Here is a 16326-nt window from a genome sequence, read left to right on the forward strand (position 1 = left end):
CCATCGCCTTCGAAAAAAAACGTCCCCATTGGCTCTATGAGTGTGTCACTCCCTTGCCTGGGTGCCGTCGTGCAAGTCGCGACGCGCATTCCTCTTTTCATCTTGTAGTACGGGCCTGTGTGCGTTTAGGTTCTGTTCAGCGATTACTTCATCGTGCAAGCTTCATCGATGTGTGACGCTGCAGTGGGCGACATCTTCGCGAAAGAGTCAACGTCTGAAAGAAACAGCGCACGCCAGATCGTCGCGGCGCCCTCATCGTACAGATTCTTTGCGCCCAATTTCAACCGTACAAGTAAGTGACATTTTCGTTTGGTCATACGGGTTGTTTCCTGCCATCAAGTTATGGTGTGTTCAGTACAGATTTTTTTATCATGGATTGTGTGCGCGAGCCGCTGCTTGTTGCTATTTTCTTGTTTTGAGCCGGTCGCGTGCGGCCGGAGTACAGTGAACTGTAGCCGGAGGGAGCCTATCGTGTACAACGCACGATCGCAGCGGCGCAATCTGTCTGTACAACACACGATCGCAGCGGCGCAATCTGCCGGCGTCTTTCTCATGCTTTCTTTCGCTGCAGGCCCTGATCCTTCGTCTGCCGTGCGAAAGAACATTGCCGGTCGTCTCTTCAACGCCAAGTATTTGTCCCTGCTCACGACCATTCAGTAAGGTAAGTCCAAGCCGCAGTCTCCGTTCAGAAAGCGGCGAGTAAATTAGGGTGCGCGCTTCTGTGGCACGTACTGCGCGCAGTGCTCACATCTACTGCAGCACTATATATGTGGTTCTTATTGGACCATAATCCCTTTATAATTTTAGCGCTGCAAGGCAACTCCTTCTGCCAGGCCGCTTTTTTTTTTTTTTTTTGCGAATGGACGGCGTCAATTTTTTTTTTCTTTATCACGGACTAGCAAGCAAACGATAAAACAGTAAACGTGAAATTTATTTATGCATAGGCACGAAATTAGCAGCTCATTTGTGCTCTGCGCGTCCTGGCATGCGGCCGTTTTCGCTTACACCTTGCAATATTTTTGCTAACCCAGAATGTGACTTATCATGCCAGCAGTTTTACTGCATTCGAATGGCAAGATGTGCTTGCTAATGGTGTTAAGTTGATATGTAACTGGCTCTTCACTCAGGCTGAGAACTAATAGAGAAAAGTGAACTTGTTTAGTTCTTTTTACTAGTGAAAAGGTGGGGGCTAGTTGGTGGCCAAACATTAGCTCACAAAAGCGTACAGTCTATGTCACCTCTTTTTGTGCTCTTGTATTCTCTTGTGAAAGAGGGAGACTTTAGGTTTGATGTCGCTCTAAGAGGTTGAATAGAAGAATACGCTAGTATCTAAGCTTTTCTGTTTAGAACAATAAGGATTTTGGTTGCACTGCTGTAATCTGTCAACGAAAAAAAAATTCTGTAATGAATACTGTCAATCTCGTAAGCAGTAGCAGTATAGTTCTTTCTTTTTTCTGCAGTGGCTGTTAGAAAATATGTTAATTATGTTAGGCACTTAGTGGCAATTCACTGGTAATAGGCCATTGTGCTGTGGAAGTTTGTGTAGGCTTACTGTGCCAGTGCATTGCGTCAATTATGCCTCTTATAAATATGTGGCAAGTGCTGTAATGGATAAAATTTGGAATAAAAAGTTGTTTGTTATTTTCAAAATATTCCTGTAGTTTTTTGAGCATGTGTGCTGCCATTACGTGGTTTAATGAACATATAAGTTATCACTAACCATTACACTAACGCTATAAATGACGCCTCTATTGCAGTGCACCTGGGAGAAGGAGGGATGCAAAGGTGCACAACCATTGTCACTCCTAGCACCGAAGTTCAGCCTGGATTCTTCAAAACCGTACAAGTGGCCGGGACTAGATGTGTGTGGTATGTATGTTTTTATGTAATTGGGACATTGTTGCAAGTTCATCATCACTTGATGTCCATCCGTGAACATAGTATGCTATGTTGCACAGCTGCAGCCATTCTATTACAGAGATTTTAGAGCTTTTCAATGTTTTCGAGGACTTAGTTCTGGAAGAATTTCTGAATAATGGTTTGATTAATTGTGACCACTTTTTATGGCATGAAGTATAAATGCAGTTTTTTTTCTGCAAAAGTAGGCTGGACTTCAGCAAAGATTTCATATTGAATTAGTTTGAGAGGCGCTGCCTACAATCCATGTTGCTGACGTCAGAAAAAAATGACACAATTATGGTAATGCTTGGCAGGGTGTCATGCTACCAAGCTAATATGACTAGTACCGTTTATGCATGTGAAGCTTAATGTGATATGCAGCTACGTGAGGCTGTTAATCTTTGCACTGTTCACACTTTCTTTTTGAGTAGGAAGGTGCTGTTCACTGATGTGAATAATTTCCAACAACTCACATGAATCCATATTAGTTTTATTTCACATCGGAGTGAACTTAAAATTTAATTAAGCTCACGTTCCCTGCATGTGACAGCAGATATGGAAGGCAACTGTTTTAATAGCCATTCTTGAATGCTGTCAGTCAGTGTTTACAATTTCATTATGCTAAGCATCTGAAAAGATGTGTAAAGGTAACATTCTATTGTGCCAGCAAAATGTAATTCATGAGAATTACTGCTGCTGCATATGCTGCAAGCATTGGATGAAGCAGCACTGTCTAAATAAAAAGACGAGATTTGTAATTTCCTCAAGCAAAAATAGTGCTTTAGAAGGAGACTGTTCTATGCTGCTTGTGTAGTTAATGTAGTCTGTCAGTGAAGGCCAGTCCATAACCAAAGCTTTTTGCACAGGCATAATGTAGAGGTGTAGTATGAAACAGGCTATGAACGTGAATAAAAAGTATCTGTATTATAATGTGGTCCAAATAATTTTTTGGGTATGACGTTACCTCATGCATGGAGACAATTCTTTAGATGTGTAAGTTGCCCTTGCTATTATTTCACATTTAGCCGAAAGCTTTTCTTTGTTTTCCAGGAGTGGTACACTAAGATTTATAGTGCATAGCCTTTGTGCATAGGCCTTTCACCAGGTATTTAAACTGTATCGAAAGGCTGTGACAATGGAATGCACCCAAAAATGCCATCACAGGGACAAGCTTCCTGCTGTTTGCTAATTGGAAACGAATTCACAGGTAATATATGCAGGGAAAATTACAGTTGGAAGTATCACTCATTGATGCTCAGATAATCACCTACACTTCCCTTTTAGGAAGAAAATTCACTGTATGGGCAACAAAACATATATTGGCATCAGAGACCAGAGACATATTGTTAGCAAGGGCTGCATGAAACCTTAACCACTCTAGATACGGAGAAATAAAAACACGAGAATGGAGGGAAGGGTTTGTTAAACGGCATTTCATTTTAGTATCACCTTTTAGTAGCTTCCATTTCATGCACATGTTTTTCTGTTTCTCGATATGACCCTCTTCTTAGTCTGACATCCGGGATGCCTACAGCCTGACCGTGCAGCTGGGCACAATAGTCTGGATTTTTCCTGAGAAGCCAGTGTGCTTGTGATAATGTCAGCATATGTGAGTGATTAAGTAGCTGCCATTTAGGACATGTTTTGTTTTTCCTGCATATCTTTTCTGATTTTGGTTCTCAATAATAAACAGAAGCCTGCACTTGTGGCATTGTTTTCATGCATTTCCATTTATCCCTGCCTTTTGTGTGGTTTACACTTTTAGACCTGAATTAACTAAGCCCATGGTCACGTCGTCTGAGCTTTGTGGTTGCAAAATTCATTATATGTTTTCTTCTCTGTGCAGGTCAAATACATGGTACATACTGCCTCCACCTGTATGAAGAAGACTGCCAGGGTCATTGCTGTAATATGGTGTAGCATGTGGCAAAATAAATATGACGGTATGTTTCTTTCTCCCATTCGTTTATGAATTCTTTGTGTACACTCTGCAGTAGTACCTGCACCTGAACACACAATTACACAGACCATCTCACATGAAAGATTCGTCGCAACATTTTGACACTGCCTGCACTTCCAGAAAGACTCGGGCTTCTACCATATGGGTCAACTTTAGTTCTGCATTCAGTGGGCAGGTTTACGCTACAGAAGGGTAATAATGCTCTCGTGTGGACAGTATAAATACACCACCGAGTAGTGCATAGATACCCCTCGCAGTAGGGCATTACTTTGTACCACTAGAAGGGTAACTTTATCCATCATGTAAGGGTATAAGCTTGCACCACAGGGGTGCAAACTTTGCTCTGTTTATGACGGTATAAGTTTAGTCTTTGACAAAGTAACTTTGCACTTCTATACGTAGCATAAATTTACCTGCTAAAGGTGCAAACTTGCACCTTGCATGCTAGGATATGTTTATGCTTTCCTCAGGCTAACATTTACCCCTTTTAGAAAGGCGTAATGTTATACCTAACTGGTTTAAAGTTACTCTTCTTATGTCAGTGCAAGTTTAGGCTATTAGAGCGTAACATTACTCTATGTGCGAGAGCATAAATACTTAGTCTCCAAGAAACAGCGTAACCTTACCCCCAAAAAGGTGTCAGCTCAGCGACAAGTGTTTTACCCCTCAAAAAGACTAAGATCACACCTTTTTTTCTTAGAGTGCGCAGTTGAAGGCCTTGCGACGCGCGCATGCGCAGTGGCGTCTGCGCTCGTCCGCTCCTCTCCGCTGGCCGTAAAAACGCTCAGCTAAAGCTGTCTAGCATTCGCTGCCGTATAAATGTGGCACTCGCTTGCGGGCATGTCCAGGAATATTTTTGTAGTTGAGTGTTAAAACACTCACGAAGCGCACCGGAGGCGCAATGGTACTTTCTGCCAGCTCGGCCGATAACGCGGCCGCGAATGCAGTCTGGTCGCCATTCTCTGAATTTGCCCTTTATTAGCGCTTTTTATTTTTTCTAATAACCTGAACCCACCATCTCGCACCTATCAATCACGGCAGCATGATACGCGACATGGTGTGGTCCCTGTGTTGCAAAAATAGTCGTTGAAGAAAAATACGGCCGGGCTGGATTCTTTGTGAATAATTTTGAGCATACAGAAATTGAACTCAGATATTCGATTCGCTATACGGCATTCTGAATACTCGCACACTCGTAGGAACAGCGTCAAATGTCTCTGCCGCGTAACCCATGCCTTGAAGGCACTATCTTTTCAAGTTATTTCAATTGTAAGGCCAGTAATCCGGTCATATCTGGCGGCAACATGTGTGGCCGATGGAATACGAAGGGTTAGTACCCTGCAAAATGCATTCTTATGCTTCAAAAGGCAAATTTCTAAACATTACTGGCGGGAGTCGCTGAAACGCCCCCTTTTAAAATTTTAGGTATTGTGAAATGTTAGCTTTTGCCCATTTCATTAATTTATCTTTAATTTATTTGGTTGCGTTCAGGTGCCTAACAGGGTATTATTGTAGGGCGTTTAATTACATAAAAAACAACACAAAAATAATTAATCGAATCAACGAGGGAGAAAACACTGAAAATGCCATTTTAACTGCAGTAATGGTTTATATTAATCGAATGCAAGAAGAAACTTTGAGAACATGAAAAGTCACCAGCAGGGACAAATGGTAACAAACATACAATACTTGCTTTTAGAGCATTATTACATATACAGGTTGTTTCACCTAAGACTTCACACAATTTTTAAGTATAGGCTTTTTGAGTTAGAAGACCGCCTTTTTCGGCATAGCATTGTCAGCGGTGTAGTACATCAGAATACAGCTAAGATGTGCTAACTAGCAGGATGGTTAATTAATATTGAATACCTAATTTTTTAACTATTACAGTTAGGCTTCTTTATTACTGAGAGGCGTATAGCCGACCTTATGTAATATCTATATCCGTTTTTATAATTTCGAAAAAGTGCTCACCCTTGGCGCTGAAGACCAACAAATTTTGGCTATTAGGACGACTTACGTGCACTGCAGAGGTTTCTTTGCCTGCAACCTTCTGGAAAGCGCATGTGCTCTGTCGCGATGTAGGCCAAAGTTGTTGGACCTTAGCGCCGAGGGCAGCCGACTGTTTGCAATTATAAAAAAATCTCTGCCTCTCCCGTAACCGAGAGTAGAGTAAGCATGAAATGTTTACGGGCCTAATGTCATCTCGGTGGACACCCGAACCGCACCGTACAGGAAGGGAGGAACGCCACCCCCCGTTCAGCGCGATGCCTTGCCATTTGAACGAGAGGTTTTTTGAGGAAAGGAAATGGCGCAGTAATTCTCTGCCATCTCAGTGGGCACCCGAACCGCACCGTAATGGAAGGGAGGAACGCCACCACCCGTTCGGCGCGATGCCTTGCCCTTTGAACGCAGCGCTTCTCCTTCTGGCCCCTGTGCGCCTGCGCGGCTTTGCTTCTATGCGCGAAGCCCCTAAGAGATCACGTATGACAACGAAGTGTATCGTGGCATTTATGTGCTTTTTGCACGCGTTATTAGAAATCGGAAATTATAATTTCGTGCATTATCAAACGCACAGCGACTGATATCTTGATAAACATTGAGAAGGCACTGGCAGCAGTTATTTTTTGTGACTCCTTTGGAGACCAACCGGCGCTTGCATGCCGGTCGCGCAGGAGGGCTTAGAGAGTCTCGTTAAATCTCGTTAAACTTACTGAGTGGGAGTATCTGTTCTCGCTTCGGCGAGAACGGCTTCGGCCGCTTCTTTTTGAGCAGCGTCCGCTCCGGCGGACGCAGTTGTTGCTGCGACGCGCGTCTTTTCTTTCCTTTTTCTCTTTCCTCTGATCTTTTAACTCTCCTCTATCTGCACGTGGCAGCGGTGGTGGCTTGGCACGAGCCAGTAGCAGGCCCGTGCAATTTCCTCTTCATCCTTCTCTCAGTCACAACAACAACAACAACAACAAATCTCGTTAAGTCTCGTACGGTGCCCGGATGTTCTCGTTTCAGAGCCCGGATGATGGCTCTCGGTCTCGGCGTGACGTCACCACACTGCCGACAGCGGGGGCTAAAAGCATTTCATGCTTAAAACTGATGCAGATATTACTTATGGTGGGATCCACGCCTATCAGTAATTAAGGAGCCTAACAGTAATAGCTAGAAAGTTAACTATTCAGTATTAGCTAGCACGTCTTAGCTGTATTATGATGTACTACACCGCTAACAATTCTGTGCAGAAAAAGCACACCTCTAACTCAAAAAGCCTATTTTTAAAAATTGTGCATAGTGTTAGGTGAAACACCCTGTATAACTGCAAAGTGGTCTTACACTCTCAGAATAACATATATCAAATTGATACAACACTTTCTGTAGCAACCTGCTGGTCCTGTCTGGCAAATATTTCATTTTTGAAAATTATTTGATTTCTTTACTGTGTTTTTGCCGATGCGTTTACTCTAACTGAATTACTATTTTCCAGACTGATACATTCGTAATTTATTTTTCTCTAGAGCGTACTGGTAATAAAAATCGATGCAATTTACCTATAGGCCAGATCTCACAGCCCAAGCTGATAAACGTACTCACATGGCAAGGACGGAATAGTGCTTTTGTGTCTTGGGCTTCCTATGTGTTATGTGTTAATAGTGTGACAATGAGCATTCTGAACTTCTATATCATTACGTGCGCTGGAACTTAACAATGAAGGCAGCAACCATGCAGGAACTGAACTGAAATTCTCATTGAAGGAATGGTTCTAAAAAAACCTTTCTTGGTATGGCAAATGTCACGTGCGTTGACTTATATTCTTCTGGATTTTATTTTTTATCCCTTGAATATATATATATATATATATATATATATATATTGTAAGCAAGAGAGTTAGGGTTTGATGCCCCAGCAGCTAGCGCCGACGAAGAGGAAGAAGGAAGCCGACGCAGACGAAGTTCGGGTTTTGCGCTTCCGAACGCTGGCCTGCTGAAACAAGGACTATGGCCGCCCGTACTGACTGTGTCGCCCCATTACAATAGATATATATATATATATATATATATATATATATATATATATATATATATATATATGCCGGGTGTTTTTTTTAGAAGGTCCAAAATTTTTAAAAAAGGTAAATTGCTTTAGATTTATTTTAGCACTGGGGCTATACTGGAGGCTACGGCGGGCGCCAGGCAAGAGGAAAACTGCTTTAATTAGTTCGCTGATTAGCTAAATATGTTAATTAACTTTTCTAATTTTTTTAGGGGATATGTTGTATTCGCAGAATATTTGACAGCCGTCGCCGTAGCTCAGAGGTAGAGCACCGGACGCGTAATTCGGAGGTCGTGGGTTCGGATCCCACCGGTGGCATGTGGTTGTTTTTTCTTCTGTTTTTCTAATCAATTAGCATTAAGCGATCACATATTCAGTAATATTATAAATTGATCAACACCACAAATAAATAAATTAATTAAAAAAGAAATCCCCTGTGCCCCTTGGTTTCTGTGGCTGTTGGCTTCTGTCATATTTATAACGAGCCCCTCATTCCCCTTCCCTTGTTTGCTTAATTGCTTAGCGAGGGCCTCGGTTCTGGCAGCCTTGACGCCATAGGAAGCATAAGAGGGTTCTCACGCAGCTTCCACCCTCTTCGTTCCATGACGTTCTACGTCACACCTGCGGTAACTCAGGGCGTTCCACGTCCGCCGCTTATGAACGTGGGTGGCGCTGATGAACACTCTCAAGGTTAGGTTACTTGTAAACATAAATACCCCCGAAAGCAGAAGATTTGACAGCCGTCGCCGTAGCGCAGAGGTAGAGCACCGGACGCGTAATTCGGAGGTCGTGGGTTCGGATCCCACCGGCGGCATGTGGTTGTTTTTTCTTCTGTTTTTCTAATCAATTAGCATTAAGCGATCACATATTCAGTAATATTCTAAATTGATTAACACCACAAATAAATAAAATAAATAAATTAATTAAAAAAGAAATCCCTTGTGCCCCTTGGTTTCTGTGGCTGTTGGCTTCTGTCATATTTATAACGAGCCCCTCATTCCCCTTCCCTTGTTTGTTTAATTGCTTAGCGAGGGCCTGGGTTCTGGCAGCCTTGACGCTATAGGAAGCATAAGAGGGTTCTCACGCAGCTTCCACCCTCTTCGTTCCATGACGTTCTACGTCACACCTGCGGTAACTCAGGGCGTTCCACGTCCGCCGCTTATGAACGTGGGTGGCGCTGATGAACACTCTCAAGGTTAGGTTACTTGTAAACATAAATACCCCCGAAAGCAGATTTGACAGCCGTCGCCGTAGCTCAGAGGTAGAGCACCGGACGCGTAATTCGGAGGTCGTGGGTTCGGATCCCACCGGCGGCATGTGGTTGTTTTTTCTTCTGTTTTTCTAATCAATTAGCATTAAGCGATCACATATTCAGTAATATTCTAAATTGATCAACACCACAAATAAATAAAATAAATAAATTAATTAAAAAAGAAATCCCTTGTGCCCCTTGGTTTCTGTGGCTGTTGGCTTCTGTCATATTTATAACGAGCCCCTCATTCCCCTTCCCTTGTTTGCTTAATTGCTTAGCGAGGGCCTCGGTTCTGGCAGCCTTGACGCCATAGGAAGCATAAGAGGGTTCTCACGCAGCTTCCACCCTCTTCGTTCCATAACGTTCTACGTCACAGCTGCGGTAACTCAGGGCGTTCCACGTCCGCCGCTTATGAACGTGGGTGGCGCTGATGAACACTCTCAAGGTTAGGTTACTTGTAAACATAAATACCCCCGAAAGCAGAAGATTTGACAGCCGTCGCTGTAGCTCAGAGGTAGAGCACCGGACGCGTAATTCGGAGGTCGTGGGTTCGGATCCCACCGGCGGCATGTGGTTGTTTTTTCTTCTGTTTTTCTAATCAATTAGCATTAAGCGATCACATATTCAGTAATATTCTAAATTGATCAACACCACAAATAAATAAATTAATTAAAAAGAAATCCCCTGTGCCCCTTGGTTTCTGTGGCTGTTGGCTTCTGTCATATTTATAACGAGCCCCTCATTCCCCTTCCCTTGTTTGCTATATATATATATATATATATATATATATATATATATATATATATATATATATATATATATATATATATATATATATATATATATACCATCAGTTTATCTGCTACTTGTGCCCGTTTACGGAGAAGAGCTTGAAAGAAATTACTGAAGCATGAAAAGTAAAGCGTCAAACGTGCCGAAGGCCTTAAAAACCCGCCGGAGCAGCTAGAGGCGCATTAACGCAAGCTGGAGCGACCTCCGCGAACAACGAAGGTTGGCCAGTTGCGGCCTCTATGAGCCAAGTGGTGATAGGAGGAAAACTTGGTCAGGTATGCGCTCAAGAGATGGCGCATAACTGTACACAGGGGCTTTGCACGCTAGTTGAGTTGTTTCTTTTTTTCAGAGCTTCGCTCGAGCACGTACAAAACCTTATTCATTCCATACCTCGTATTGAAACAGCAGCGCTAGTTTTTCTTTCTTAAATTGCTATGGCGGAATTTTGCGATTGTAGGAGGCCTCAGCTACTTCTTTTTGCGTGAGTCGAAACTTACAATGCCATCCGACATCAAACTAGCGAGATAAGCTCGCTAGGCTTAAGCGGAAACGCGAAGCCGAGAAGAGGAAGCATGCAGCAGAGAGCGACGAGTCGAAGCTTCGCTTACACACCAAGTTTAAGCCAAGTTAAACCATCAGAAATTTTTTTCATCAGCAGTAAGTGGTATGCGGCGTGCGTGGGCGTGTAAAATTGATATATGGTTGTGCCTAGCAGCGAAAGAAATGCCTAAAAGACAAGAAATAATTTTGACACTAATGAAAGAGGAATGAGAAAGGCTCAGCGGGGGACTCTTTTTCTTTCCCTTTTTGTTGTATGTGTGCGCGACTATGTGTAGGTGTATTGCTTTTCCTAGAAATTTGCGCTGCATTCACTGAGCTACACGAGGGCGATGAGGAGGTTTACCTGGCAGTTATAAGTAAACTCCGGTGCCTACTGGCACTATAATTCACCTTGTGAGGTGAAAACTTTATCAAAAAATGTAGCCCTGAGCTTCGCAAATGCATTTCTTGTGTACACTTTAGCTGAGATATATTAACCCGGAGTATTACTGGTAACTGCACCAACCGTTGCACTAATAGAGTGTATTATGCTGTTGTGGACGATAATTGAGTCGAATTGCTATTTCCGAATCCGCCTTCAGAAGACCCCGATATGTTAATGTAGTGGCAGGTGTGGCTGGCCTGAAGCATAGATTACAGTCTGACTAGGTCGCAGGGTATTTCTCAGAGATCAAGCAAAAATTGAGGTTGCGAAGGTATGATAGATCGCACCACAATTTCCTTCTGTGCAGAGTGTCCTCCACGAACACTACAAAGAAATATCACTAGTAGTAATTTCACCCCATCATCATTTCTTTACAAAAGAGCTATGTCCTCGCTTTTTTTTTTAAACTCCATCCTATTTTTCTCTACATCGCACAGTTACTATACTTCAGAGAGATGCCTGACAAGCTAAAGAATGAAATGACTCCGTGACTCCTGGCCACACAAAAATTTCCGCACATCCGCTCATGTGCGCTTTAAAAACACAAACACTTGCATTACAGTCAAGTACTAATGACAGGTTGTAGGACAGCTGTATTGTTCACATTTTACACGCGTGAAAAAATTTTATCGCGAAGAAGACTTTGCAACATTACCGGTGGAAAAGGCTTCCTTTTGCATGCTACTTTAAAAGGTGGTGAATTAAACGTGCCAAAAAATGCACAGCATAGCGCCTGCACGCAATATTCCATGTTGCGCAACAGATATGACTTGCTAGGCGTAAAGCAGTTGACATATTGCACTGCGTTCAAAACTTTATGCCGTCCGTGCTGTCATGTGCCACGGTGTATTCCGTTCTTGTCAACGTCGCATCGTATCTTTAATTTGAGCAATTGCAACGATTACATTCATAGTTAACTATACAGTTGCTGTAAATTGCACAACTATGTTCCGTAACCTAGTGTCTAGCAAGTGCTCTCGACTCAAAGTGCCGGGACGTCCACACGTTCCATGTTATCATGTCGGATATCAGGAGCCGGGCGGAAAGCATTGCTGGATTACCGGCTTGATTTCGATAAGCGCTGCATGTTGTTTTGCCACCATTACTTCACTTCGCTCCGCTGTTGCCCGCCACTTTCGTTTTGCTATTTTTGAAGCGTGTCGTAGCCATGGCAAAGATATGGCGCCCCCTACGTGTTTCTACCTCATTGTCTAGGGGAAGCACCGCCTGGTTGACTGCGTTCCCACTGATACGAAGTTTCCTAGCCTTGCTTGTAGCGTCACATGAATGTCATAATTTGCTTTACATCGTTGCGGACACTGCAAGGCCCATTACCTCTTGAAGTAAGAAGCAGTCGGTAGTGTTACAAATGACATGCGCCATGTCTGGAGAGTCGAGGCCAATCTCGCAGACGTGCGCAGACTTTAAGGCTGTTAAGACCATCGAGAATGAATTATTTATTTCCCCACGTTTTCTCCCAAGCGGAGCGCGATTCCCACGCAACATTCTGTTCTCAGACAGATCGTTTCCTTCCGGAGTCACACTTCTACCACATCTATGGGAGCCATGCGAGCGATCACATAGCCCCTGCGGCGGATAAATGGTTCTCTTTTACGGACGACCCCTGATATCAATTCTCCCGGCCGTCAGCTGGTAGGATTGTAAAGCGTATCTTCATCGCCAGCACAAGTCGAGAGCAAGCACGTGAGCAAGCACGTGAACAAACACGTGACTGAAAGGATATCCCGACAGACTGTAGAGGAAGTGTCGTCCGCTTTTGAACGTTGGAACGTGGTTGCTGGCTTACGTACACACGCGTGGGCTTGCAGCGAAATGAGCCGTGCAGCCATCCCAATCTTCCGGACGAAGAGTAAGGAACGAGTCTCGTTGGTGTTTGATCGTTAGGGTTTCATAGGAGGTCCCAGTACAGTCACTGGTTATGGGACCCTCTTCTGTATAAATTTGTGCACCTCATATTTTCCTTTCTTTTATTACAATAAACTCATTCTGATTCTTATCTCTGAAACACTTAACGCTGTGCATTAAAATGTACAGGGACGGGGTAATAACGGAATTGCTATTGAGAGGAAAAGGTGCGGATGAATGGAAAGTTGCCAATATTGTACCTATCACGAAAAGAGAATCCAAGTTTGCAGCGCTAAGCTACTGGACAAATTCGCTGATTGCGGTTTCTTGTGAAAACCATGGACATTTTCTATACTGACGCAAGCATGAAACCCGGTACGATTGCATTTTTGAACGAGAAGCAGCACGGGATCAGAAGACGCTTTCAACGTGCGTCGCATTTGATAGAGTTTTATCATATCTCTTCTGAAATCAATGTGAAAGGTCGAGCACACTGTATAAATTAATGCATCAGTGCTCCTCGAACACGGCAAATGGTGTGCGAACTACGCGTAATTATATTGGCGCTATTCTTTTCAGAGCCGGCACATGTTCGGCGCATACTGACTGTGGGATGCGTGTAGAAGGTAGATGATATGGTTTTCTTCAGCGCAAGGGCCTTCTTAGCATAAGCAAAATGAAGAGAGTGTTTATGCCGTTGAACTTCTATTTATTCTTTGGCACCATGACCGCCTTCTTGGCATAAGCAAACTGAAGAATTGAACTAGGCGCCACTGGGTGAGCGCCGTAAGGCTGTCCACGGCAAGACACCTCACTCAACTTATTAAATCGAAAAAGGGTCGGTTCTTACCCACCCACCTTGCATCCAACACATCACGTATAGTTACAAGAGTTGAAGGTTGCTCTATTGTCCTTTTGTATGGTTCTAGGTCATTTTCATCACTCTTTCTTTGCCATCAGCATCATCAGCCAACTTCGCTGCTAACGTACTCTATGACTAGCACGTTATTCGATTTCCTGCAAACATATTCAATCATACACTCGCACTGCCGTGACCTGAACACGTAGAAAAAACAGCCACGCGGTCAGTGCAGTGCGAAACCAAACAAGCGTAGTGTATAAGTGCGCGCAAAAAACAATAACCTAGCTCCCTACACGCTGGTCAAGCTCTCCCGCCGCTAAGCCAGTGCTTAGCGGGTAACTATAATATCACGCTACAAATGACACCTCAATAGGAGCGCAGCGTTAGGCTGTCACGAAGACGTGCATTAGGCCCTGCCGACCGCTATGCTACGCCCTTGATCGCTTCAGGAAGATGTGACATGATCCATTACGGAGCCATCACGAAATATGTGTACCCCATTATAATGAAAGAAATAGCTCTACCAGCCCATCCATCAAATTGGGCAAGAGAATCGGAAATGAGTATATAGCTTTCAGGTGGAATATCATGATCTTTGAGCAGGTCGCAATAGTAAACAACAGAACAAAGTAAACACGAGAAACGCGGATACCGGCGAGAGATCGAGCTACCTTAAAACCGTTTTTCACGCGATGGCGCGTATATAAAGCTGAAAGAAAGAGCAGTCAAGCTACACGACGACGAACCATTTAGCATGAGTTAGTTACAAAGACGCCACCTAGGACTAATTCTTTAGTGGGACTAAGAAAAAGAATTGAAAAAACTAAGAGGTGTCCCAGTCCGCGCCAGCCAACTGGGAGTGTGAGACGTCACTTCCTCAGAACGGGAACACTTTAGCGTTTCGCGGGTTGTGCGCTGGGCCCTATCAATTGAATTTATTTGCATCTTGAGCCGAACAGCGCAGAATTGAAAAAGATCGAGGGACGAGTGAAGGTACACATGAGGAGCGCTAGCTTTCAACAGCCAATCTAGGAAGTTTAGTCCTACACGCGTCTACTTAGGGCCACGGCCATACCATGCTGAATACGTCGGTTTTGTCCGATCCTGAACACACTGTAGTGCGGAAAATATGGGGCGCTTTAGCGCACATATACGAATGAAACGTGTCTTGATTTAAGAGATTGTTCTCTCCTATCGTGCTCACCACATGTTTAGACAGGGCAAAAGACATAAACAAGTCAGAAAAAGGCTGAGGGACGAAGGGCGCTTTATGAGAAGAACGCCGAATAGTTCCAAAGTTTACCGAGACAGGAAAATGTCACGACGCACCATTGGCTGCTGGGAGGAGGAGGAGGAAAACTTTTATTTCTATTTACAGCGAGAGGTCGATGGGGCGAGCCGGAAGGGCCCGCCCCTTACAAACACTAGGAGGGATCCCTAGACCGGGATCCCTGTAGCTTCCGCAGCGGCCCGAGCTCTAGGTACCAATGCCTGTTGGGCTTGGAGTTCGGAGAAGCCGCGCAGGGCAGCTTCCTTGGAGCATCGTAGTGCTCCAGGCTTCGGCTGTCATCGCTTTCATTCCTCTCTCACGACAAGCGTAGTGACATTTGACAGAACCGTAATTAGAGCGAAAAAACGACGCTGGAAAAAGAAACCTGCAAGACAAGTGCTAACTTTCAGCAATTCTTTTGCCGAAACAAACACAAAAGATTTCGCGGTAATTTCGTCAATCATGCCCTGCACAGCGGCCTTAATTGCAACACTTCATTAGTAGGATGCAAAAATTCAGGGGGCACTTTGTTGACCTAAAGTGCGGTGAGGCGAAAGCCTTAAGCGTGGTGTTGCTGCTTGTGTCACTGATGTGTGGTTAAGGCGTTAAGCTTCGCCTCTAAGAGTGGAACGCGACAGCATCTTGCAACGCTGCCCGTTCATTGAACGCCATCGCCCGTTCGGCTCTACGCCTTGCTCATCGGTAAATTGGTTTTTGAGGAAAAGAAATGTATCTGTCTACTCGGTGGACACCTAAACCTCGTCGTAACAGGAAGGGAGGAAGAGGATGAACGAAGACACCGTATTCACCAGAGGCGCCCTTGTTCATTCCAAACCATTGAGTGGTAGCGTGCTCGTCTCGCACTCCGGAGACCGGGGTTCGATTCCCGAGCTCGGCCAATTTCCTACTCGGTTTTATTTATTTATCTGGTCTGACTAGAAAGGTTAATTAGGTTCGTTGGTAAAGTAAGCAATTAAGTAAACTCAGTCCCAGTTACTTGGAGCATAACTGTACGATCCCTTGAATTGGTTGCAGGGTTACTAGCCAAAGTACGATTGGCCCCGTTTGAAATTCGCGCACTGTGACATCACGACCATTTCGACCAATTGAAAGACATTTCTGTCGACAGCCCCTGCTTACAGCGATGAGGCATTAAAGGCTTCCGCCTTAATATATTTCTTTTCAACCATGCTCGCGTTCGGAGATCAGCGCTTTATTATCGCCGGCTGCTTCACAATGTTGAATTGTGAATGAAGAGACAGGAATAGCGGCCTGGGGGTCCAATATTGCCAACGAAGTTCACTAAAAGCTGTGTTAGATTGCGCGCATGAAGGAGGGACTGTTTTTTCGGTGAAAATTCTTTGCCACCTTACCCCGGCCTTCTTCGCTTTGTTCTGAT

General features: G+C 44.1%; 1 long non-coding RNA gene and 1 pseudogene across 2 annotated transcripts in view; both read left to right on the forward strand.

The window, feature by feature from the left end:
* LOC149372804 (very long chain fatty acid elongase AAEL008004 pseudogene) overlaps positions 1-16326 on the forward strand; it is a 56426-nt pseudogene that overhangs the window by 11135 nt on the left and 28965 nt on the right. The gene's annotated exons all lie outside the window — the stretch shown is intronic.
* LOC149372805 (uncharacterized) lies at positions 62-3860 on the forward strand. Its single transcript, XR_016287041.1, has 4 exons — positions 62-292; positions 572-661; positions 1758-1869; positions 3746-3860. It is a non-coding gene; the product is annotated as an uncharacterized LOC149372805 (long non-coding RNA).

This window comes from Amblyomma mixtum, chromosome 1, assembly GCF_055824585.1.
Source record: "Amblyomma mixtum isolate Tamu chromosome 1, ASM5582458v1, whole genome shotgun sequence".
Classification (NCBI taxonomy): domain Eukaryota; kingdom Metazoa; phylum Arthropoda; class Arachnida; order Ixodida; family Ixodidae; genus Amblyomma; species Amblyomma mixtum.